We start from the raw sequence: 25,978 nt of genomic DNA, 5'->3' as shown, positions 1-25,978 counted from the left end.
GATTACAAAAGCTTATTCACCCATTTATTCTAGCAGGTCCTAAACTGATGTCGCTAACCACCCAGTTAGGTTTTCATGAGCAAAGTCTTAGACATTGAGCTCTTAGTTGACACAGCACAGGGATTTCAACTCTAGGAAAGAAGAGCTTCACTAGAAGAAACCTGTCAATGTCCATTTAACTCAGTCTTGCTTAGCTAATTAAAACACATTAGGATTTTTCTAGTTTTCTCATCTGGGTGGGCAGATTCTTGTTAGTGATGAAATTTTTCCTGTCAGGAGTTTTGCAAATAAACTTCCTTTTATATGTAGTTATAGATATGGATTCAAATACAACTGCTTGTATTGTCCAATTTAACTTATTTATATTATATTTAAATTTTACAGATAATCACAGAATCAACTACCTAATTTGAAAGGATAAGGTTTCAGGAAAATTTCCATTTTACTTGAATTGATTTATTTCTTAGGCTGCTCAGAGTAAGAGCATCCCAGAAATGTGGGCTTATCCATGATTATGAATTGGCATTTTTTTTGGCAAATGTTTTTAAAAAATAAAAATAAAGAAGTGAAAATCATTTACATGTGTTTTATGTATACACACACAAAAAAAACAGCAAATAAACAAAAAACCCAGAATGGTCTGTAGGCATATATGAGTTAAAAACAAAATCAGATTGAGTAATGACTGTGAAGATTTCCTCCAACATTTAGAAAATACGTTCCCTAATGCAGAGGAAATAATGTATCATGTTAGCGAATGGTTTTTTATGATAAAGGAAGCAACTAAGAAAGCTTTATTTATTTGTTCAAAGTGACCAGAACTATAGACTCAGTTCAGTTCAGCTCAGTCACTCAGTCGTGTCCAACCCTTTGCGACCCCATGAGCCACGGCACGCCAGGCCTCCCTGTCCATCACCAACTCCCAGAGTTCACCCAAACCCATGTCCATTGAGTCGGTGATGCCATCCAACCATCTCATCCTCTGTTGTCCGCTTCTCCTCCCGCCTTCAATCTTTCCCAGCATCAGGGTCTTTTCCAATGAGTCAGCTCTTCGCATGAGGTGGCCAAAGTATTGGAGTTTCACCTTCAACATCAGTCCTTCCAATGAACACCCAGGACTGATCTCCTTTAGGATGGATTGGCTGGATCTCCTTGCAGTCCAAGGAACTCTCAAGAGTCTTCTCCAACACCACAGTTCAGAAACAGCAGTTCTTCGGCGCTTTGCTTTCTTCACAGTCCAACTCTCACATCCATACATGACCACTGGAAAAACCATAGCCTTGACTAGGTGGACCTTTTTTGGCAAAGTAATGTCTCTGCTTTTTAATATGCTATCTAGGTTGGTCATAACTTTCCTTCCAGGGAGTAAGCATCTTTTAATTTCATGGCTGCAATCACCATCTGCAGTGATTTTGGAGCCCAAATAAAATAAAGTCAGCCACTGTTTCCCCATCTGTTTGCCATGAAGTGATGGGATCAGATGCCATGATCTATAGACTCAAAAAATAAATAAATAAAAAACAAAAACCAGCGCCTCTAATACAACTTCAAAATGAATATATGAAACTTTATTTTCTTTAGAATCTAGTTATTTCTTCACACTAATAAACCAAAAACCAAGACCCACCGTTTATATACATCAGTTTATGTATATATGAAATTATATGTATGGCAATGTAGGCCATTATTGAGCTTCATTTTCTGGACAAGAATGTCAAGTTAGTCTGTGCATAAGTAGCAGTTACAATCTGAGTACACCTCATCTTTGCTGCTTCTACCAGCACCAAGTCTGCCTCATCTGAATCTTCCTGCCCGTTGCATGAGAAACATGAATTCTCCACTGCTGTCTGTGCACCAGTTATTCATTCAGGATCACCCCTGACACAGCCTGTTGATTTGATAGCAGCATCTCTTTCTTTGATTTCCTGGCATCAGATTCACTGCCTGATAAAGATTTTCTTTTTGTACCACCTTTTTCTGTACTAGCTGTTGGAGAATTAAGAAGTGTTTCAATTAACTCTGGGTAATCTGAGTTTCCTTCAGAGTCCCAATATCATCAACATCTATAGTTCCTTTTTACTTGAGGAAATACCATCCCCTACCCTTTCACTACAAGTCAGTTCTGTCTTTTTCCATCACAATTCTTCAGGCTGTTCTTTCCGACTTTTAGTCTTTCCATTCTGTTTCTTTCCCATGCTTTGCAATGCAGTTTTATTGGAGGCTATTTTTATTGCAAACTGGAAGAGCTATCATTCCCCACCTTCGCGCTGCCCCAGGTGTCCCTCATCTCCAGTCCTGAAAGCCTCAAGCTCGAGTTCCCTTTAATTCTCATGTGTTGGGTGAATATACAACCCCAGCTACCCTGCAGAGTTGGGTAGGAGTGCGAGGGCTCCCTGTGGGTCTCACCATCGTCTTTGCTTCAGGCCCTAGCCCTGTCCCCTCCTGCCACGGCACCCCCCACAGTGAGGACAGCATCAATCATTGCAACTCTCCAGGGGACAGAAAAGCAGAATGGAAGTCTCACTGTACAAATGTCCCCCAAGGCACATCTTTGTGCATGAGAGCTCTCCTAACTCCTCCTCACCTATGGCCCTCACTTTCACTAGCCTTCCTCAGCTCTCACTCCATGGCTTGCCCTCCCCTGCTTGTCTTTTTGACTCATAGAGAAAAGACATGCTCACCATGGATTGGACGAAAGCCTGAGGAGTTTTCTACATTTGATACACAACTGCTCTCCTTTTCTCATCAGGACATCCTTAGTGAACATTTCCTGACAGATCTGTACCAGACATAATCTGGGGAATTGATTCTCCATGTGTTTGACCTGGTTTTATCAAGGGACGGCTAGCAGTGAAGTGATAAAGGTAAGTGACTACCTGAGGCTACATAAAGCATAACTTAAAAACATGCATTTTTAGACTATATCTCATTGCAAGCTAACTGCAGGCTGAAGCTGGTCTTTCCAGCTCATTGCCATTCCACTAAACTCCCTCAGTGTTCAGCAGCAGGTTACCATGAAAAAGTGCAGGAAAAGACGTCAGATTGATAGATTTTCTAAAAATATTTGCACCAGTGAGTTCCCTTTGTGGGAAAGAATCTTTTCAAAGAGCATTGGGTAGGTTTTCATCTATTTGTGAAAGTAATGGAAGATCAAGTACAGAAAAGCCCCAAAAGCATAAGAAGGAAAATTAAAATTGTCTTCCACTTCACAGAGACAACCACTGTTAACATTTTGAGAGATTTCCTTTCAGCCATGAGAGATGAGAGAGAATTACCAAAATTGGGATATTACTTGTTTATGGATGCATTTTTGTGCCTTGCTCTTTTCATGTAACACTACATCATTCATTTCATATTCGTCAAATGTTAATGGATCACTATCAATCAGAACAACACGTGTCTCTGAATACTATGAGCATTTTCTGACTATTAAATGCTCTTCAAAAAAAAACATGATTTTTAAAAGATACAGTATTCCAAATATTTACTGTTCTATAGCATAATTAACAGAGAAGGCAATGGCACCCCACTCCAGTACTCTTGCCTGGAAAATCCCATGGTCGGAAGAGCCTGGTAGGCTGCAATCCATGGGGTCGCTAGGAGTCAGACACGACTGAGCGACTTCACTTTCAGTTTTCACTTTTACACATTGGAGAAGGAAATGGCAACCCACTCCAGTGTTCTTGCCTGGAGAATCCCAGGGACGGGAGAGCCTGGTTGGACACTACTGAAGTGACTTAGAAGTAGCAGCAGCAGCAGCATAATTAAATCATTCTCCAACTTTTGACGTGTGCACTATTTCTTTTGTTTTAACACCTTTATTAAAATGTAATTATCTGTTCATATTTACAGTGTGTGTATGTGTCACTCAGTCGAGTCCAACTCTTTGTGACCCCATGGACTGTAGCCCACCAGGCTCCTCTGTCCATGGGATTCTCCAGGCAAGAATACTGGAGTGGGTTGCCATTCCCTTCTCCAGGGGATCTTCCTGACCCAGAGATTGAACCTGAGTCTGCTGCATTGCAAGTGGATTCTTACTGTCTGAGCCACCAGGGAAGCTCATATTTAAAGTGTCGTTTGCTAAGTTATGACTAGTGAATGTACCTATGAAACCATTATCACAATTGAGATAATGAACATATGCTTCACCCACAAGAGTTTTCTTGTGCTCCACTGTAATCCTTCCACCTGCCTCCCCCAGCGCCAACCCCTATCTCCAGGGAACCTCTGATCTGTTTTCTGTTGCTATAGGTTAGTTTGGATTTTTAGACTATTTTATGAATGGAACAATAGAATGTGTCCTCTCTTTTGTCTGACTTCTTTCACTAATCATATTTATTTGAGATACATCTATGTTGTACAGGCAGCAGTTTGTTTACTTTTATTGCCAAGTAGTAGTCCATTGTATGGATATACCACAATTTATTTATCCACTCACCTGTTGATGGGCATTTTTGTTGCTTCCTTTTTTAAAAGATTATTACAAATGAAACTTCTGTGAATATTGCATGTGTCTTTTTATAGCCATAAATTTCTTTTTCTCTTGGATAGTCTATACAAAGTTCAGTTCAGTCACACAGTCATGTCTGACTCTTTGTGACCCCATGGACTGCAGCATGCCAGGCTACCCTGTCTATCACTAACTCTCGGAGCTTACTCAAATTCATGTCCATCAAGTCAGTGATGCCGTCCAACCAAAGTATTGACCCAGTTCAAAGTATTGAAATTTCAACTTCAACATCAGTCCTTCCAATAAATATTCAGGACTGATTTCCCTTAGGATGGACTAGTTGGATCTCTTTGAAGTCCAAGAGACCCTCAAGAGTCTTCTCCAACATCACAGTTCAAAGCATCAATTCATCAGCACTCAGCTTTCTTTATAGTCCAACTCTCACATTCATACATGACCACTGGAAAAACCATAGCTTTGACTACACGGACCTTTGTTGGCAATATCTCTGCTTTTTAATATGCTGTCTAGGTTGGTCATAGTTTTTCTTCCAAGGAGCAAGTGTCTTTTAATTTCATGGCTGTAGTCACCATCTGCAGTGATTTTGGAGCCCCCCAAAATAAAGTCTCACTGTTTCCACTGTTTCCCCATCTATTTGCCATGAAGTGATGGGACCAGATGCCATGATCTTAGTTTTCCAAATGTTGAGTTTTAAGCCAACTTTTTCACTCTCCTCCTTCACTTTCATCAAGAGATTTTTTTAGTTCTTCGTCACTTTCTGCCATACAGAAAGCGAAGTCTGTACAAAGACTTACACACAAATATTTTTGATTCTGAGGATGAAGTGTCTTTGTCACATGATATGGATGTAGATGTGCATGTTTTTAAGAAACTGCCAGAGTGTTTTCCAAAGTCGTTGAACCATTTTCATTCCCATCAACAGTTCATAAGAGTCCTCCTTGTTCCAGATCCTTGCCAACACCTGGTATGTTCAGTGTTTGCAATTTTGAGAATACCAGACCACCTGACCTGCCTTTTGAGAAACCTATATGCAGGTCAGGAAGCAACAATTAGAACTGGACATGGAACAACAGACTGGTTCCAATTGGAAAAGGAGTCCGTCAAGGCTGTATATTGTCACCCTGCTTATTTAACTTATATGCAGAGTACATCATGAGAAACGCTGGGCTGGAAGAAGCACAAGCTGGAATCAAGATTGCTGGGAGAAATATCAATAACCTCAGATATGCAGATGACACCACCCTTATGACAGAAAGTGAAGAGGAACTAAAAAGCCTTTTGATGAAAGTGAAAGAGGAGAGTGAAAAAGTTGGCTTAAAGCTCAACATTCAGAAAACGAAGATCATGGCATCTGGTCCCATCACTTCATGGGAAATAGATGGGGAAACAGTGGAAATAGTGTCAGACTTTATTTTTAGGGGCTCCAAAATCACTGAAGATGGTGACTGCAGCCATGAAATTAAAAGACGCTCACTCCTTGGAAGGAAAGTTATGACCAACCTAGATAGCATATTCAAAAGCAGAGACATTACTTTGCCAACAAAGGTCCGTGTAGTCAAAGCTATGGTTTTTCCAGTGGTCATGTATGGATGTGAGAGTTGGACTGTGAAGAAAGCAAAGCGCTGAAGAATTGATGCTTTTGAACTGTGGTGTTGAAGAAGGCTCTTGAGGGTCCCTTAGACTGCAAGGAGATCCAACCAGTCCATTCTGAAGATAGTCCTGGATGTTCTTTGGAAGGAATGATGCTAAAGCTGAAACTCCAGTACTTTGGCCACCTCATGCGAATAGTTGACTCATTGGAAAAGACTCTGATGTTGGGAGGGATTGGGGGCAGGAGGAGAAGGGGATGACAGAGGATGAGATGGCTGGATGGCATCACTGACTTGATGGATGTGACTCTGAGTGAACTCCGGGAGTTGGTGATGGACAGGGAGGCCTGGCGCGCTGCAATTCATGGGGTCGCAAAGAGTCAGACAGGACTGAGTGACTGAACTGAACTGAATAGGTATATGGTGGTATTACCTTGTATTTTGTGTATCCTTGATGAGTAATAATTTTGAGCATCTTATTGTATCATTACTCAGTCTATTGGGCAAATTTGTCAAATCTTCAATCAGGTTTAACCTAAAGTGAGTTTCAGTCACAGAAGAGTACTTCAAATTTTATTTTATTTTACTTTTTTGGCTGCGCCACGCAACTTTCAGAATCTTAGTTGCTGGAAAGGAATCAAACCCGGAGCTCAGGCAATGAGAGTGTTGAGTTCTAACCACTGGACCACCAGGGAATTCACAGAAGAGTGCTTCAAAATGTAAGTTCTTAGAACGTTCTTTTGTTAATGATACATTTCTGCCATTTTGTCTCACTCCTATGCAAAGCACTGAAGATGGTCTTAGAAATAAAAGATTGGTCATATGAAAGATTGGTCATATGAATAGATGACTAACAGGTGATGATGATAATTTAAAAGTCTCACCCAGTCATCATGTGGACAGCTTCAAAAACAAATGTATTTTAAAGAGGAACATCACCATTCAAACTACCCACCAGCACTTTCTGAAAGACCCAAAGTTCCCAAGGTCATGACAATTACGATATTACTCTAAGCCTTTCCTCAGAAATCTCCCTACTTCTTCAAAGTCAGTCCTGTTTAGCAGTTCTGATCACTTCTGGCTCTTTTCTCCCACCCATTTCTTCTTCACACTTTCTACCCCACCCTGTTTCACCTCCCCTTCCATTCTCTCCTCTCTCAGCAAATGGTCTGTTTCTTATCAAGAAGATAATCTATTGGGTGTGATTTCTACTCCCTTCTTTTCCCCAGTTTACAAACACGTGTGCTTTTTCACTCAGGCTTCCCTCCTCTGCCTCATGTAAGAGAAACACACAATTCTCTTCTTCCCTAAGGCCAGCACTGCCTCCTCCAGCCTCCGTCTTTCTCCTCCAAATCTGAGGGCGTCTAGTATCATGTATCTGCCTCTCTCCTTGAAGTCTTATCAAACCATTGACTTCTTTCCTTCTGCATCCAAACCTGTTTAAGATTTTTACAGCTTAAGATCAAAATCTCCCTCCATCTGATGTTTTTCTTCAGATAGAGCTTTCCTTCCCTTCAGAGCCAAGCATTCAGAACAGATGCCTCTACTTCCTCTTCCTCGTCTCCTGTTCACACCGTAATCCCTGCAGTGTGACCCAGTTTACCTCCCGGTCAGTGTTTGCTAAGAATGTCAAAGGTTTCCTGACAGTCAAAGCTGCTGGGCACTCCTCAGCCCTGATCTTTCTTGACCAGACAGCAGTGTTTGACCCTCTTGAGTAACTCCCCTCCGTTGGTTTCTGTTTCACGATTCTTTTAAAATCAACAAAATGGTTTCTGTTATCTGCACCTGAACTCTGAATGATCTAGTGTCCTTCTATACTTTATCCTCCTAAAGGAGTAAACCAGCTCTTTGCACTGCCTCCACACAGCATGCTGTCTCTTACTTCCCAGTCTCTGATCATGGTGTTCTTTTACCTGCAATGCCTTTTCCTTTTGATTTGCCCAGGGTGCTTTAGTGAGATGGGAAACTTTGCATATATTAAAGGAGCTGCCAGGGAACTGTGGTATGTGTCAGTCCCTAGGTTTGTAAAGGTACAAGTTTCTCTGTAATGTTTCTCCTAAATCTTTCTCCTATTCCTGATGTACTAATGACAAAATATATCACTTCAAATCATCAATTCAGTATACACCCATGAAACTTTGGCTGATTTCTGATAGCCAGCTACCATCTATTACTATCTCTTCTTTTTTTAAAAGAAAAAAATTACATTTAAAAATTCCACTTCTATTTGTCTATCTAAAATTACTAGAAACAAACCAAAAATGAAAATCTCTGAGAAAGACCCACTTTTTCCTCAGGAATCCACTTTGTATGGTGTTCATGGAAAAGTTCCATAGTACAAAGAGAAACAGAAGCAATTAGAGGATTTTATGAAAATACAAGGTCAAATCTCTGCAGCCATGAACTTGAAAGTTTTATTCCTGTGAAGAGCTAGAGTTTTATAGATGAGATAGAGATTGAGAAAAGAGAAATTACATACCTACTACAATGGTCTTGCATATTTATGGCAAAGTTGAGTCCCCTAATTCCAGTTAAAGTATCATTTCCACTACTTTTTCAAAGCCTTTCTTTGTCAACATTTCCAACACTGATCAATGGTCTGAAAGATTCAGTTTTTAAACTCTTAATTTTGGGGCAGCTGAGAAATGGAAAATTTTTACACAATGCAAGTAAAAGCAAAGAACAACATTTTCAAAACCTGGAAACCAGATTGATCTTTTCAATTAATTGTTTGTTCTATCCTAAGTTAGAAGGGAACAGGCCCTGGAGAATTTGTGTATGTTACACGATAATGCAGTTCAGTCTTTTCTTACGTTTCTCCAGGGCCTGTACAGATGGACTTTCAGTTACTGCCTAGAGTCAAAGCTATGCTTCATATGTGCTAAATAAGTTTATGACTTCTCTCATTTCAAGTACATTTTGGGCTTCCCACAAGGATTTCCAAATAAGTACTACTTCTTAACTGAGTTAAAATAGCAGCCTTTTTCTTAACCAAGTGGAAAGAAAGTAAATCTATTTCAACTAGACCTGTTTTATTACCATTCCCACTCCTTATTTTGAAGCTTTCTGACTAGCCAGATATCAAGACAAGATCCATAATGATTTGTGAACCTCCACAAATTAAGAAACTGGAAAAGCACCAGGGACAGTAACTGGGTACTATCCCAGATGCTAACAACAGTCTCACACATGTGGGTCCCTTAGAGAGCCAAGCTTGCATTACCAGTGCCGGTGTGTAGGTCACCATCAGACTCCAGGTCAGATAGCAGTTTTTACAGATCTAACTACTGTTGCTCAAGTGGGTGTCCATGGAAACTAAAAAAAAAATTGGTTTGTTGCCTAGAGAAGTGGAAAGAAAACCAAGTCATTTGGTTTCTATGTGGTTTCCATGAAGCTAAGGAAATTTTTTGGCAAATGATAAAAACAAGGATGGCTAAAGCTACATGATCCCCTTGGTCATTTCTTGATCTTATCAAGAAATATTCTGTACATATATTATTCAAAAATATGAAAATATTCTAAATGAAGGAGTACCAAATTCTTAGGTTATTTGATGCTTGGTTAGATTGGGAACAATTCCTTAAAACAGTGACCAATATATATAACAAAACTGAATAGGTTAAAAAGTCCCTGGATTCATTATATATGGAAAATGTTTCTCATCCACAAATTCAACAGAGTTCCAAGTATAAAAGAAAAAGCTAGTATTTAATAAGAGCAGAGGAGACTTAAACATCTATTCATTAATCCTATGGAAATATTTGTCACTCGTATATTGCTTTTAGGGAATCAGTTAAAAATAGAACCCTCCTAAGAGTTCAGTCATCTGGACATGGGCCTTTATCTGTCTGAACAAGTAAATATGACATAGCGGTGGGCAAGGGATTTGTACAATGAAGTCTCTGATAACAGGGATACCGAGGTGACAACTTGGCACGTGGTGGCATGATTTCACAGCATCTGTTGGCCTGCCGTCAAATAGAAAACAACTTCTGGCAGATTCTCTTTGTCAATGAATGCACAGAATTAGCCAGGCCAAGAAACGTGGTATACATGAGTTACAGCCACGAGTTGGCCTGACCTCAGCTGTTCAGCATTTATGATAGTCAATGCTGCATTTAGCTTGTCTAAGAATATTTAGAAGAAATACCTATAAAAATTCAACTTCAGACAGGAAAATCAAAATTGGTTTTATCCATGAGTCACAAGCTAAAATGCACATAGATGCCAAGTAGGGAATGAAAATCAATGTGTGGAAGCAACTAGAAGCCAAACAAGAGCACTATTGTGACGATAAATACCACTGACACACAGGCTCAGGGTTGGGAAATAAAAGGGAGTAATGACAACTGTAGCAAAGCGAGGAACACTTTTTTTTTTTTTCTTGAAAGGGAACAGTTACAGCTCCAGTCTAATCATTTGGTGCCACATCTTCAGGTATTTCAAAGGAAGCTAGGTTTCATTTGCTTGCATCTTGCTGGAGTCCCAACAATGATCTATTTATTTAAGGAAAGAATAGTAAAAGGGATGTGAACACAACCACTAGAACAAATTCATAAATCATTAAAATCACCATGTGATTCTGTACAAATCACATGAAAAATGTAATTTTATACAAATGTATACTCTGCTGAAAACACATACCTGACTGTATACAGACACACATACCCACACTCAGGGTACATGGCTCAGAGATAAAGAAAAGCTGGCTTGGTTAGTATACAAGACCGTGAAACATGGGCTCTGAGTCCTTTGGGGACTGAGGACAATGTTTTCCTGCTTCATGTTCCCAGACCATTTCCTGCATGTGTGCTTTGGCTTTGCGTTCGGGATATAAGTCATCAAGAGGTTACAGCGAAGGAGCACACGGGATGATGGCTGGCATCTCCTCTGCCTATAGAAGCGTTGTTTCTCTATAAGCCGTTCTACCTCAGTCATGTTATTTTTCAATCCAAAATCTTCCCTTGTTTCCCAGTACCTGTGAAATAAAGAAAGCCCTGACTTCTTGCTTCAGGCCCCAGCAAGCTTCCTGCACGTGGTCCCCTGCTGCACACACCCTCAACTTTCACCTGACCTTCCCTCCTCATGGTTCCTTGTAACTCACAGCAATGTTGTCTTCATCGGCCTCTGTACAAGGCTTTTTCTCTGTCCCTCTTAAACCCCTACTTATTCTTCAATATCAGTGTAAAGAATTCACTTTGTTCGCACCCCTCCTAGACCAGACCAGTCCAGGACGGCTGCCTCCTTGAAGCTTTACACAGACTCATAGCAATAGTGATGGGGATCCTAACCAGTATGTCCTGGACTCTGCTCAGTGCTTGACTTGCCTGATTGCAGTTACTCCTAGTGCCTGACTCTATGCAAAAGATATTGATTTATTTTCTGATTGTGCTGAGTCTTCGTTGCTGTACGAGGGCTTTCTCTAGCTGCAGGGAGCAGAGGCTACTCTCCAGTAATGGTTTTCAGGCTGCTCATTGCAATGGCTTCTCTGTTGCCCAGCTCGGGCTCTAGCTGTGCAGGCTTCGGTAGTTGTGGCACTCAGGCTTCGTTGCTCCGCCACATGTGGCATCTTCCCTGGCCAGGAGCTGAACTGGTGTCCCTTGCATTGCAAGGCAGATTCTTAACCACCAGACCACCAGAAAATTGCTGAATTATACCTCTTAATAAATTTGTTGAAGTGTTTCTCAGAAGATAAACTCTTGTAAAGTTTGTTTAGAAATTCTTAATTTGGAATTTTCACTTCAGTGAAACGTATGAGTGTAATATAAATATATTATGAGATTATCTAGATGACTAGCCACCCCGGATAACATCAGTGCGCATGCTCTGTTCACATGTACAGTCTCATTCTTACCACATGAAAAGCCAAAAGACTCTGAGGTTAATAGCACAAATCAGAGGTTCAAAGTCATTGAAATAGAAGTAGTGGGAAAACCCGGCCATCACACAGTGTATGGTAATAAAGGGGAAGCCAGACTTGAAGAGCTGACCCACAGCAGTCAGGACCGCATTTAAAAGGGTAAGTATATCAGAGTATCATAGGTCCTGTTGGTACCCACCATCTTGTGTGGTAACAGCAATAAGAGTAATGGCAAACCCACAGTGAAGGATTTGTTAGAAAACAATTTTTTAGTATTATTTTTAGGGTGCATTACTCAAATTATTAGCATGAATACAAGATCACTGATTAAGGGGAAGCCTAACGATAATGACTCAAACCATGGTTCATAGTGCTGGGAATCAAGTTAACATAGGTATTTTTTCCATATCTAACCCAAAGTTCAAACAAGACCATTCATCACATCAAGCTTATGCTGTTCATCTGAATTACATTGTTTTGCGGTTTTATTTGTATTAGATTCCTAAATTTCTCTTTTTTAATTTTAGTAAAAGCTCTAAGTATTATAAATTTAAATCTGGTATTATCAATGTACATATTATATAAGTATAAAATTAAAAATAACCTCAGGATTATAAATCTATGTATATTATTTTCTTCTAAAAAGGTTCTGTGCATTTCTTTCTTGTGAGGGTTCAGTGAGACAGTCTGTAAAGTGCTTAGGCAAGAAATGAAGACTTTAGACTTGGACAGAACTAATGATCAAAATTCTCATGATCTGAAACTGAGTGAAGATGGACATCAGAGAAAAGAGAACATTAACTAGAATGTTTGAGACTACTCCTCTTTGAATAACCAGATATTTATTTTTTAAGTTTTCAAGCCTCCTTGAATTTAATCTTTATTTTATGACCTAGAAACTGACAGTGCCTCAGGTTCACTTTTCAGCAATAAATTCTTACTATAGATCCATAATTGCAGAAAACAAAAAAAAGAAATTACTCTTTTAAAAATGTAGCACATCAGAGTTTTCAATTTCTATCCTGTTTCAGCAATGGAGTATATAACATGAGTTTTATCCATGAAGCTTTTCTCTGTGTGTGTGTGTGTGTGTGTGTATAGCAATATATATATTGCTACTTAGATGTAGGATTGATCAGCCTACAGAGTTGAGGAGGAGGTGAGTCATTTGTCCCTGTAGGCAAAGCAGCCGGGAAAGTTTATGTTCAGTTTTACACACTTCCATTGAATGACTACTCTGAACAAGAAACTGAGGAAGGATCTGGAGACACGTAAAGAGATGAGTGAGATACTATTACAAATGTCTTAGAGGTTTACAGCCAAAGGAGAAGTCAAAACTTTGTAATCCTGTGGCTTCAGTGGGCCTCGAGGCGCAGCTACAGTGACCAGCCCTAAGGCTGAGAGAGCGTCTGAACGCTGAGGATGCCAGCACCATCCACGGTGGTGACGGGACGTCATCCTGTAGCCCGTCTAGTGAACCGGTCTATGTCAGGACAGGGCCAGTTCCTGAAGGGGCACCAGCCCTGTCCTGCAGACAACCTTTGTAAAAGATGAAAATACAATGATATTTTGCAAATATTTCAGATTTGCAGTTAAAAACAAACCAGAAAAGGATGGCAAACACAGGATTAGAGAATCAGGATCTGAAAAGCTGAAACTGTTGGCTTTAACAAGATGATTGCAAAGGGAAAAATGGAAGTTCTTGCATTCTGGCCCATAAAAAGAAAAAAGAAAAAACCACTGTGTACAAATACAGGATGGGAGAGGCATGGAACCGTGTGTGTGTGTTTTAGAGTCAGACTTGAACTGGCAACCATGCAAAGAAGAAATATAAATGATTCATAAACAAAATGGTTTATCTTCATTATCATTCCAAGAGATTTAAGTTGAAATAGTAATCCCTCAATCTACCAAATTGATAAAGGTAGGAAGAAAGGTAATTCTCAGTGCTGACAAGAATTTGAAGAAATAGGCATTCTCATATACTTCATGTCAAAGTGTGAATTGTTAAGTCCTTCTGCAACAGTTTGGCAATATGTATTGGAAATCATAAAACCATGCAGACTTTTTATCCTAAGAATTATAGTTTCAGAAATTTCTCTTAAATAATTAAGGATACACGTAAGTGTTTAGCTACTAGAGCATTAACCATAGCATTTATTTTTTCCAGCTTTACTGAAATATTATTGACATAATGCATAATTAAGGTGTGCAAATAGATGATCTGATACAATTGTGGAATTGTTACCTCATTAACATTATTTAACATGTCACCTCATTTCATATAACGACCTTTATTTTTTCTTTTTTTGTGGTGATAACACTTAAGATTTACTCTTAACAACTTTCAAGGTTATAATACAGTACTGACTATAGTCACCATGATGTATGTTAGATCCTCAGAACTTACTCATCTGTAACTGGAAGTGTGTACCCTTTGACCAACATTTTACCATTTCCCCACAACCACCATTCCACTCTATTTCTGTGTGGTTGGCTCTTTTAGATTCCACGTGTAAGAGAAAACACAGTATTTGTGTTTTGCTGTCTGACTTCCTTCACTTAGCATGATGCTCTCAAGGTCCTTCCGTGTTGTCACAAAAAGCAGGGTTTCCTTTTTTATGGCCGAATGACATTCCGTGTTCTTTCTTCACTCATCCATTTCACACTTTCTGTATCCATTTATTCACTGATGTGCCGTGAGGTTGTCTCCGTGTCTTGGCTGTTGTGAATAATGCCGCAGTGAGCACAGGGGTGCAGATACCTCTTTGAGGCCCTGATCTCATTTCTTCAGACATGCACCCAGAAGTGGGATTGCTGGACCATGTGGTAGTTACATTCGTAATTTTTTGAGGAACCGCCATACTGCTTTTCATAGTGCTCTACAAATTTACATCCCCGCCATCAGTGCACAAGGGCTGCCTTTCTCTACATTCTTGCCAATACTTAATCTCTTGTCTTTTTGATAATGAATATTATCAAAACTAACAGATACAAAGTGATATCTCACTGTGATTTTGATTTGCATTTCCCTGATGATTAGCGATGTTGAGCATCTCTTCATGTACCTGATGACCATGTGGATATCTTTTTCTTTGGAAAAATGTCTGTTCAGATCTTCTGCCCATAATTTAATTGGATTATTTGTTCTTTTTCTGTTGGATTGTATTAGTTCTTTATATATTTTGAATATTAACCTAAATACTATCAGATGATATGCTACTATTTTCTCCCACCCACATGTTGCCTTTGCACCTTGTTCATTGTCTCTTTTGACATGTGGAAGCTTTTTAGTTTGGTATAGGCCTACTCAGAGAGGTCAGATAACTTGCCCACAGTCACACATGCATTAATGCTAGAATTAGCAACTCAAATCCAGGATCTGTCTGTGCCTTAGCCTTCGTACAGACTATCTCACATCTCAACAAGGGAGAACAGACTGGACTTGTTTGTGTGACTCCAGACAGGTAGAATTAGAAGAGAGATTCAGGGACACAGATATCAGCTCAATACTCAAAAGTTTTCTCTCAAAAAAAAAAAAAAATTGTCCCTTGGAAGATAGCAGATGTCCCTCTGCACACTTCATGTAGGTTTGGTGGTGCTCTGTGATGTCTGAGAAATCTCAGGCTTCAGTACGCATTGGAGTCGCCTGGGAGAGCTTCATAGAGCAGTTTCCTGTGTTCACCCTTAGAGATGCACATTCAGGTGGGCTGGTGAGATTCGTAAGTTTGCATTTCTGTCAGGCTTCTGGGTAGTGCCAGTGCTTCTGGTCTAACATCACACACAGGGATTTCTTCAAACTCTAAAATTTTGTTACTTTTAAAAAGTCGTACTCTACAAAGTAGACAAATTATGTGTTCTGCACAACCTCTCTCAAGGAATGGCAGCCATAATGCCCCTAAGCCATACAGTGAGGCTTGTCTGTGTTTCCTATTTAGCAGTCAGCAGAGTGTACCACATCTTTTAAAGCAGATGTTCATAGTTCTTTTGAATTCCCAAGGTTAGCTCATATATTAGAGACAGTTGTATTTTTTTAAGAAATCCATATTTATTTCTGATAAAGAATGAATAAAAGCAAACCTCCTTAAATTATGAGACAAGAAACTGATAAATCTTATTAGCACATTCACATTATCCGAGAGGAAACGTAGTTTTCTAACAGTGATTCACTCTTCAGCCATCTAGCTCAATTTGAATTGAAAAGTGGAAATGCTATTGTTTGCCAAGAAATAAGGACAATGACCATATAATGTAACAGTGGCAAACATGGTGTTAAATAATGTTAATTTTTCAAAACTTCTGAACTCTTCTCATATCTACCTTGCAGGGCACCTTTATCTGTTTTTCACCCCCACCTTCTGATGAGGTCAAATTGCTGTCTTTAGGCAAAAGCACTCCAAAGTCAAATATTAAGGAGAAGAAATAGGTCCCTACGGATTGCACCTTTGGCCCTCTCCTTCCTGCAGGGCGGCTGATACGGTGCCTACAGCTGCTTTGTTACACACCGGATCGTCCTCTGTGCCTCCGAGCAGCCAGCATCTCCATTTGAGAACCGCAAGTGGCTTTTAAGTGATAAGATAGGGTTTAGCTGCTGTATTTTATGACGTAATTCAGTTGGTGTTCCTTTACAGAGTGCCACTGGCTGGCCGACTTTAAACAGTCATAAACATTTGATGGTGGAGTAATTTAATTTAATGATTTCTTTAATCTTCAAATTGCGAGACTGTTTTCAAAATATTTTGTTGCCATGTGATCTCTTTTCAACCCACAGGATTAATAATTGATGTTGAAATATGGATGGGAAAAAAAATTGACAATGAACTTCTTTCTAAAGGAAGCAGCACCTGGAGGAATACCAGATTTACACAGTGACTCCCCTAGATAACAGATAACTGTATTGACCAAACTTGTAAAATGGCAACATTTTGGATTGAAATGTTTCTAAAATGTCTTACGTGCTTTCTTACCACTTTAAACAGTGGAACATTCTTAAACATCCTTTGATGAATCAAAATAATCCTTATAAATAAGCATGTCTCTATGGTATAACCAAATAGTTTTTAACCTCTAAAAAAATGCCTTCAAAACTTTGCTCCATGTTAGTCATGTTAGTGAATTTTTATAGTCTTACACTTTCCCTTTTCACTTAAATGTACCGACCCCTGTTAATTTTTCCTTCCCTTGTAACTTGCTATTAAATTTACTACATGCTAGAAATCTGGGTTACTAAACTTACTGGAAGTTTGTGCAAATGGGTATGGGGAGTTTCTGAGAATTGTCTTGTGGTTCCTAAGGTGTGTTGAGTCTGCTCTGGTAAGTTTTAGCCTCTCCAGGAGTTTATTTTGAATGATTCCCGCTTCGTATCTGTTTTGTCCTGTAAATCAGGTTGCCAGATACATGGCCCCTGGTTAAGAAAAGTCTTAGCTGTGACCAAGCAATGATAAACACTGGTCTGTTTTCTTCCCACTCCGCCCTAGCCAGCAGACTCTGTGTATTCAAATCCACGTCTTAGAGTGTAGCACCCACAGTAACAAACAGAACTGAGATGCCTCTTCTCTTCAAGACCCAGCATTCTTCCATCTCTTTATCCTTTAGACCTCACACAGGAAACGAGAGTGAGAGGAGAAGATAGATTTGGGACAGGAGTTGAACAACTCGGGAGTTTATCTCTTAACTGAAGAAGGTCCCTGCAGCGGAGTTTTTTGTCTCTCCTCGTCACAGAGGTTAAGGAAGGAACAGAAATAGGAAAGGAAAGAAAAGTGCACCATTTTGCCCTTCTGAGAAGCATTCTTTGGAATTCTTTTCGAATTTCAGGTGCCTACTCTGTGTGCTGCTGTGAGAAATGGCATTAATCACTTTGATCAGCAAGTACAAGTTGCAACTCTGGCCCTCTAAGTCCTCTAGGATGTGGCTCAGTTCACTTTCTAATCTCACCTTCCACTGCTGTCTGTGTGCCAGACCAAATCCTCCAGACTCCCACACCTCTTTCACTTTTCTGCTCTGGAAGCACTTATTAGGTGTTAGTATGTGCTTCTCTGAGGGGAAAAAAGCAGGGTCAGGATGCCATAGTGAGATAAATTTGGGAAGTGTTGAGTTAACCAGTATAAAACAAATTTCTTTACTAGAGTACTTTTCAGAGCCTTTAAAATCCTAATCTTCAGATGGGGATTCTGGTATAGAATGAGGGTAACCATTCATCCCAGTCTGCCTGGGACAGTCCCAGTATACACCTGTTGTCCTGGCATAATTAACATTGTCTCTTTTCGGTTTATAAATGTCTCATGGTTTTCCTATCTGTTGTTTAGTCGTCTCTGACTCTTTGAGACCCCATGTACTGTAGCCCGCCAGGCTCCTCAGTCCATGGAATTCTACAGGCCAGAATACTGGAGTGGGTTGCCATTCCCTTCTCCAGGGGATCTTCCCAACCCAGGAATCAAACCCAGGTCTCCTGCACTGCAGGCGGACTGTCTACAGTCTGAGCCACCAGGAAAGTCCGTCTAGATCTCAAATGCTGTCCTGAATGATTTGCGCTGTAGTGGAGGCTCCCTTATCATCGGTCCTCCTCCAAGGCTGGAAGTACTTCCTCTACTGAAAGTGATAATACCATGTCTGTGTCTTTCCCTTGGGACACGAGTGTTTTCTGCCCTGTTTTTCGTTTGGGGGTTCAATCCTTCCCTCCTCTACCATACCATTAGAGTGAAAGCCAGGTAGTGTTTCACTTTGTCTTCACCCTCAATGCCAAACTCAAAAAATACCTTTGAAAGATTAAATTTGGTTGCACTGGAAGTTGTCCTGTCCTCTCTGTCATTATACAGAAATGCATCCTTGGTGCAGGGCAGAGCAGCTCCAACCACTGCCCTTTCTTGCCTTCTCAGAGACCTCTGCTGACTGTCACCACCCTGGCTCCTATCTCCCACGAGCACTCAAAATGCTCAAGATTCTCCTACTTAAAAAAGCCGGTTCTCAACTTTGTTCCTCCAGCTACCACCTTGCCTTTTTCCCATTGTTCATGGTTCAGATCTTCACAGGACTTGAACAAATAGCTATCTCTGCTTCTCTCCCATTCACTTGCCAATCCACTCTAATCTGGCTTCTGTCTCCTCACCTCCACCCTGCTCATATCAGGGTTACCAATCACTTTTTTATTTTTTTCCTAAACCCAATTGACACTCCTCATTTGGGCTTGCCTCTGTGATTTATGGAGAAGGCAATGGCAACCCACTCCAGTACTCTTGCCTGGAAAATCCCATGGACGGAGCAGCCTGGCTGCAGTCCATGGGGTTGCAAAGAGTCGGACACGACTGAGCAAATTCACTTTCACTTTTCACTTTCATGCATTGGAGAAGGAAATGGCAACCCACTCCAGTGTTCTTGCCTGGAGAATCCCAGGGACGGAGGGGCCTGGTGGGCTGCCGTCTGTGGGGTCGCACAGAGTTGGACACGACTGAAGCGATTTAGCAGCAGCAGCAGCTGTGATTTATACTCTCTCTAAAAGTGCCCAAACTTCCTTGGAAACTTTAACATAGAATTGCCATTTGATCCAGCAGTTTCACTTCTAAGTGTGTACCCAAAGGAATTGAAAACAAGGACACACACAGATAATTGTACACTGATGTTCACGGCAGTCTTATTCACGGTAGCCAAAGGATAAAAACAACCCAAATGTCCCTCAGCAATGAATGGATAAGCAAAATGTGGTTTATGCATACAGTGGAATATTATTCATCCTTAGAAAGGAATGAAAGCCTGAAACGTGTGAAAACATGGGATGAGGGCTTCTGTGGTGGATCAGTGGGAGGGAATCCTCCTGCTAATGCGAGAGACAGAGGTTCAATCCCTGACCCAGGAAGATCCCACGTGTTGTAGAGCAACTGAGCCTGTGCGTCACAGCTACTGAGCCTATGCTTCAGAGCCCGGGAACTGCAACTACCGGGGCCCATATACAACAGAAAAGCCAGTGCACTGAGAAGCCTGCGTACCGCAGCTAGAGAAAAGCCTGCACAGCAATAGAGATCCAGTGCAGTCAAAATAAATAAAACTATATATATATATACACACACATATATATAAAGACATGGGACGAACGTTGAAGACATTGTGCTGAGAAAATAAGCCAGAGACGCTTTGTGAGGACAATATTGCATGACTCCACTTATGTGAGGCACCTAGAATAGGCAAACTCATAGAGACAGAAAGCAGAATAGAGGTTACCAGAGCCTGGGGGAAGCAGAAATGAGGAGTTGTTATTTGATGGGCACAGAGTTTGTTTAGGAGGATGAAAAAGTACTGGAAATGAATGGTTGCAGAATATTGTGAATGTATTCAATGCCACTGAATTGTACGCTTTAAAAATAGTTAGGGACTTCCCTGGGGATCCAGTGACTAAGACTGCACTCTCCCAGTGAGGGAGACCCGGGTTCGATCCCTGGTCAGGGAACTAGATCACCTGTACTGCAACTGTAGATCCCGCATGCTGCAACTAAGACCCAGCACAGCCAAATAAATAAATACTTAAGAAAAATAATGGTTAAAATGATCCATTTCATGTGAAGTATCATTGTAACGGCGGTGGGGGGCGGGGGTGCAGAGAGAATGCGTCCAAAGTATCAAAGTCCCTGAAATGAAAACCTTCACAGTAAACAGAAAAGTCAGTTTCGTAACTCCCCTCTGTTCAACAAGAATATCTTTCTGGGGGAAGAAATCAGCCCTGGGAAATTCCCAGGTAGGCGTCTTGAGAGGCACCTTGGAAAGAGCCTTCTGCTTCAGCTTATCTCTAGCCTTTGGGGTTACACAGCCACACCTTGTTTTACCAGTAACAACTGTTTCTGTGACATTAGGAGCTAAATCACATCTTCCCAATAACATAGGTTCTAATAGGTAGAGGGGGTTATCTCATTTCTAACTGCTCTTCAGGTGGCACTGCTCGAAAGTTTTCCTTTCGGTTTCCTTCAGTCCTCTTCTACCTTGACCCCACACTTCCCTCTCCCAAGAGGACAGTGGTTTGTGAACAGGTGCTTTGTAAGCAAGGATGGAACCGACCGCTTGCACAGTCAAGGGAAAAAAGTAGGAATGGTGTGAATGGTGATGAGGGCGATTGGGGAAGGGCCTCGAAATCTACTCCTGCAGGCCCAGATTCAGTCTTTTCTTGAGCATTAAGTTATCAAATTATCGGTGCTTCAGTTTCCAGCCTGTGGTGTGTTTATACTTGTGTCATACTCTGTATGACGCAGGCTTCTCTGGTGCCTCATTGGTAAATAATCCTCCTGCCATGCAGGAGACCTGGGTTCAATCCCTGGGTTGGGAAGATCCCCTGGAGGAGGAAATGGCAATCTATTCCAGTATTCTTGCCCCGGAAATCCCATGGAGAGAGGAGCCTGGCGGCTACAGTCCGTGGGGTCGCACAGAGTCGGACCCGACTGAAGGACTGAGCATCCACGCGGCAGGTACTCTTGTGTTGATGATGAATAGCCTGCTCCCCATGCCCAAGTTTTCTGTGACAGCAGGAAGCCAAATACATGAAGATGATTTCTCCAATGTTTCCGAAGTAACACATGACTCAGTGTTTGTTGATGATGTGCCCACTGCCTGTGAGGAAAGTCTTCCTCGTAATTCTCAAACCCCATGTAAAGTGTCTTGCTCCCTCCCAGGGTTTGCTGTCCACCTATCATAGAGAAAGCCCCTCATGTTGCAAAGTGTGAGCTTTTATTTGGTCTGGTAGCACTTCGGAGCTCCTCGTAAAATTCCCACTCCAAGGGTAAGAAGTCCAAAATCCTGCCTGGGGCAATTTTCACCGTTGTGAATTCCGTAGACTTGAGGGTGGATAGACAGATATAAGCGATGAGGCTTCTCAAGACACCGCGTTATGAGGCCTGAATGTGGAGTGTAGTAGTGGGAAAGGAAAGAGTCCAAAAATATTAAAAACACGAGAAAGGAGGGCCCTTGGTATCTGAAACATTCGTCTCTCTGTATGTCTTTTCCTCAGCTTCTCTAAGCTACCTGATCACATGGGGGAAAGTTCCTTATTAGAATAAAGTTCCAGGAAGCCTCTTTTTCACTCTTTTCCCCTAAAAACAAAACAAAAACTTACCACAAGAGCTCTTTACTACCCTGGAATTTCGAGGAGATCCCGTGAAACTGTGCGTGGATTGTACCTCCTCCAAGGACACTCCCTCATGCACACGATGCTGGCCGGATTTTGTAACTGCGTTTATGACTGATTTACGGAACTTTTACTTGGCAGGCCCTACTGTTACTGTTAGCTGGTTACTATGGATCTTTCAACATGCCACTCTGGCATGTTGCATTAAAAATAACCTCCCAAGACTGTACAGAATGCATAGAACAACGGGAGTACAGTCAGCGCCTCAGACTCCAGGCGCTGTTTCAGTGCCGACGCAGTCACGTGTATCCCCACGTGAAGCAACGGCAGGGAAAATTTTCAGACACCTCTGAAAAGGTCTGGTTGCTGGTTGCCTTATAATTTTTCTGATTCCCCAAAAGCAGTTCTCAGAGATCAACAACATCCTAAAAAAAAAAAAGGAAAACTGTAGACCAAAAGAATAACAAAAACACACGTTGTATTTGGGAAGGGCACAGACCCAGAGGCAGGCTGTCTGGGTTTGAGTCCAGTACTTAACTAGCCCTGGGATCTCAGCAAGCTGCACCATGACCACAGCTGTCTCACCTGCAGAATGGAGTGGTAACAGTGTCTGGCTCTAAGGGTTCTTCTGAGGATCAAGGGAGATAGCCAGGTAAAGGTCATTGGTTCAGTAAGTGCACGTTAAAGGCACTCATTAAATAGATCATTATCCTTTGAACACCATCCTTTCAGCACATTCATAGCGTTTATCAACATGCGGCTTAATCAGCCTTGAATATTCATTGAAAGGATTGATGCTAAAGCTGAAGCTGTAATACTCTGGGCACCTGATGCAAAGAGCCGACTCCTTGGAACAGACCCTGATGCTGGGAAAGATTGAGGGCAGGCGAAGAAAGCAGGTAACAGAGGATGAGATGGCTAGATGGCATCACCGACTTGATAGACATGAGTTTGAGCAAACTCTGGGAGTTGGTGAAAGACAGGGAAGCCTGGCGTGCTGCAATGCATGGAATCGCAGGGAGCTGGACGTGACTTAGCGACTGAACAACAGTGCCCGGCGTTGAGGTGCTGACGAGTGATGCCCAGTTACTTATGTACATGTCTGACACTCCTTCTAGATTATATACTTCTTAAGATCAGAGCTATACTCCATTCATTTGTATATTGGGTTTTTTTAATACAAGTATAATTGCTTTACAATGTGTTGGTTTCTGCTGTTCAACAGTGTGAATCAGCTAGACATATACGTATATCCCCTCCCTCTTGAGCCTCCCTCGTACCCCCCCGACCCCGCCACCCCACCAGCATCCTACCCCTCTAGGTCCTCACAGAGCACCAAGCTGAGCTCCCTGTGCTATCTGGCAGCTTCCCACTAGCTCTCTGTGTTATACATGGTGGAGTATACATGTCAGTGCTCCTCACTCAGTTCATCCTCCCCGCCCCAATTTTATATTCTCTAGAGCCATATGGAAGGTGCTGAATAAGGATTTATCAAATTAAATAGAAAGAGAGGAAGTTCCCTGGTGGTCTAGTGGTTAAGAATCTACCTTGCAATGCAAGGGACATGGATTTGACCCCTGGTCCAGGAACTAAGATCCCACATGCCGAGGGACAGCAAGGCCCTCGCACCACAACTACTGAGCCTTGGGGCCTGTGCTCCAAAACAAGAGAAGCACCACAGCCAGAGAAACCCCAGTGTAGCAGCTGAGACCCAGTGCAGCCAAAAACAAATGGGTAAATAAAAATCTAAACAAGTCCTTTAAAAATGGCAAGAGAAAGGCCATTACAATGTAAGAGGCAACAGTTCATATGTGAACTGGTAGCCAAGAAAAAAAAAAAAAAATCACAGTCTTCAGGGGCAAATAGAAACCATTGCCAAGAAAACCCTGGTGTTCCCTGAAACTAAATGACTATATCAAGCTACATGTGAATACAATATTTGTAGTGCTGGGTCTGGCTCAGCAAGTCTGGTTCTAACTGGGTTCGGCAGAGGAGAGAAAAGCTTTTATCTCTGTCCCAGCCCTGGCCTCAGCTCATGAGCCAGCCTTGCCCATGACTCAGGAGGAGAATTGCTCTCCCAGAGCCAGACACCACAGCCACCACAAGCAGAGTACTTTCCTTATGGCATTTCAAATGCCATGGGATTCGGTGGCAGCAGCCCAAACACAAGGGGACGTGGGGCCCGTACAGTGCAGTCTCTGGCCCTGCTTCCACCACCCGCGCTGGGACCAGCAGGAACAGAGCTGTGCCGTGCCGAGGCGACAGAAGGCTGGCACCTCCCGGTAGGAAAGCCAGTGGGCCCTATAGCAGCCGCAGCAGGGATAACAGCAGCAGGGTCTGAAGTCTGATCTACCAAGCACAAAATGAACCAATAAATCTGGGGCGTGTGTGTATGTTTGTGAAGAACGTTGTTTTCTTTTTCCCCGACGTTGCATCAACACCCTCTAGGCAAAGGGCCGTGGAAACACATCTATAGTTGTAAGAAGGAGCCCTCTGAACCTGGCTGCACGTATTTCTTCACCTGACTATTCATCCGGATCCTTTATCATAGCCTTTATTATGAGCCAAACCAGTCAATATAAGCATCTCCCTGAGTTCTGTGAACTAGCAAACTGTTGAACTTGAGAAGTGGGTCCTGGGAGCCTCGAGCCAGTCGCTCAGAAGTAAAGAGGGCAGCCTATGGTTTTGACCAGCTTCTGACGTGGGGACAGTTTAATGAGACTGAGCCGTTACCTTGTGGGATCCAGCGATAACCTGAGGTAGATTGTGTCTAGGTGTCCACCAGCAACGGAAGAAATTCTCAGCGTGTGGGGAAACCCTACACGTTTGGTAGCTAGGAACACGAGTGTGGTGCGTGGGTGCTCTGTTGTGTCTGACTCTTTGTGACCCCACGAACTGCAGCCCACCAGGCTCCTCTGTCCATGGGATTTCCCAGGCAATAATACTGTAGTGCATTGCCATTTCTCACTCCAGGGGATCTTCCTGACCCAGGGATCAAACCCATGTCTCCGGTATTTCCTGCATTGGCAGGCAAGTTCTTTACCGCTGAGCCACCCGGGAAGCCCTGTGAGTGAGGTTTTTCTTACAATGTTATATTAGGGAGTGTAAGCCCAAGCAGGCAAGAGTAGGAGAAAAAGACGATGAAGCAGGAAAAGCAGGGAAGCCAGAAAGGTGAATGATCTCCACGCTGGCCACTGTCTGCCATGCGCCAGACACAGCACATCTCCTGACAGACTGTGTGGAGAAACTGCGCCTCGAGGGAAGGAGGAAGAGAAGAGAACAGATCTGCCACCTTCTGTCCCCATCCCCACCTCCTGTTAGTCGAAGTCTGACCCCCAGGCCATGAGTTTCGGAGCCCTTTCAGATTGCCACCTTCTGCTCCTTTGGCATCCTCTGGGAAAGCGGGACTCCACACCTTGCCGTGTAGTGTTTCATTCATGTCCAGAGAAGACAGGCAACGCTGCACCAGCCAGCCCTCCCGGGACTGGTAAGCAGCAGATGCTGGAACCACCTGGATGCTGCGGCTGAGACCAAGCCAGGGGAGGTGGCTGAGGCTCGGGAGACGCTGGTACCGAGTGACCCTGCAGAGCACTAGTGCATTTCTCATACACGTCCTCTGACTCTCCAGGTTTCCCTCGTTTTCTGCTTTGGTGAACGTTGAGCAGAACTTGGTCCGTACTCTCAATGCACAGGCGTCTAGTGTCTCTTGTACTTGACTCTCCTCTCCCTCCTGGGCACGCAGGAAGGTTCCACTCCCGCCTCCGTGCGGGCATACAGGTGATGCGACTGGTGTTGGCTAATGGTCACAGGAGGAAGTACTCCGTGTGCTTCTGGTCCAGAACGTGTAAGAGCCAGTGTAAGTTCTCACACTCTTTCTCTGCTGCCGCAATCCTGGGAGCTCTACTGAGATAGAAGGGCCACAGGGAGGTGGATGGAAGTCCTGAGACAGTGTGTATGGA

The 25,978-nt window shown here is 42.3% G+C and overlaps 1 pseudogene; it reads right to left on the bottom strand.

The window, feature by feature from the left end:
* Nucleotides 1-1,684: 1,684 nt before the first annotated feature.
* On the bottom strand, nucleotides 1,685-25,626 carry LOC112446472 (chromobox protein homolog 3-like; annotated as a pseudogene).
* Between the last annotated feature and the right edge of the window lie 352 nt (nucleotides 25,627-25,978).

Source organism: Bos taurus, chromosome 4 (assembly GCF_002263795.3).
Source record: "Bos taurus isolate L1 Dominette 01449 registration number 42190680 breed Hereford chromosome 4, ARS-UCD2.0, whole genome shotgun sequence".
Lineage (NCBI taxonomy): Eukaryota > Metazoa > Chordata > Mammalia > Artiodactyla > Bovidae > Bos > Bos taurus.
Note: the sequence above shows the minus strand (reverse complement) of the source record. Positions and strands in the feature narration are given on the sequence as shown.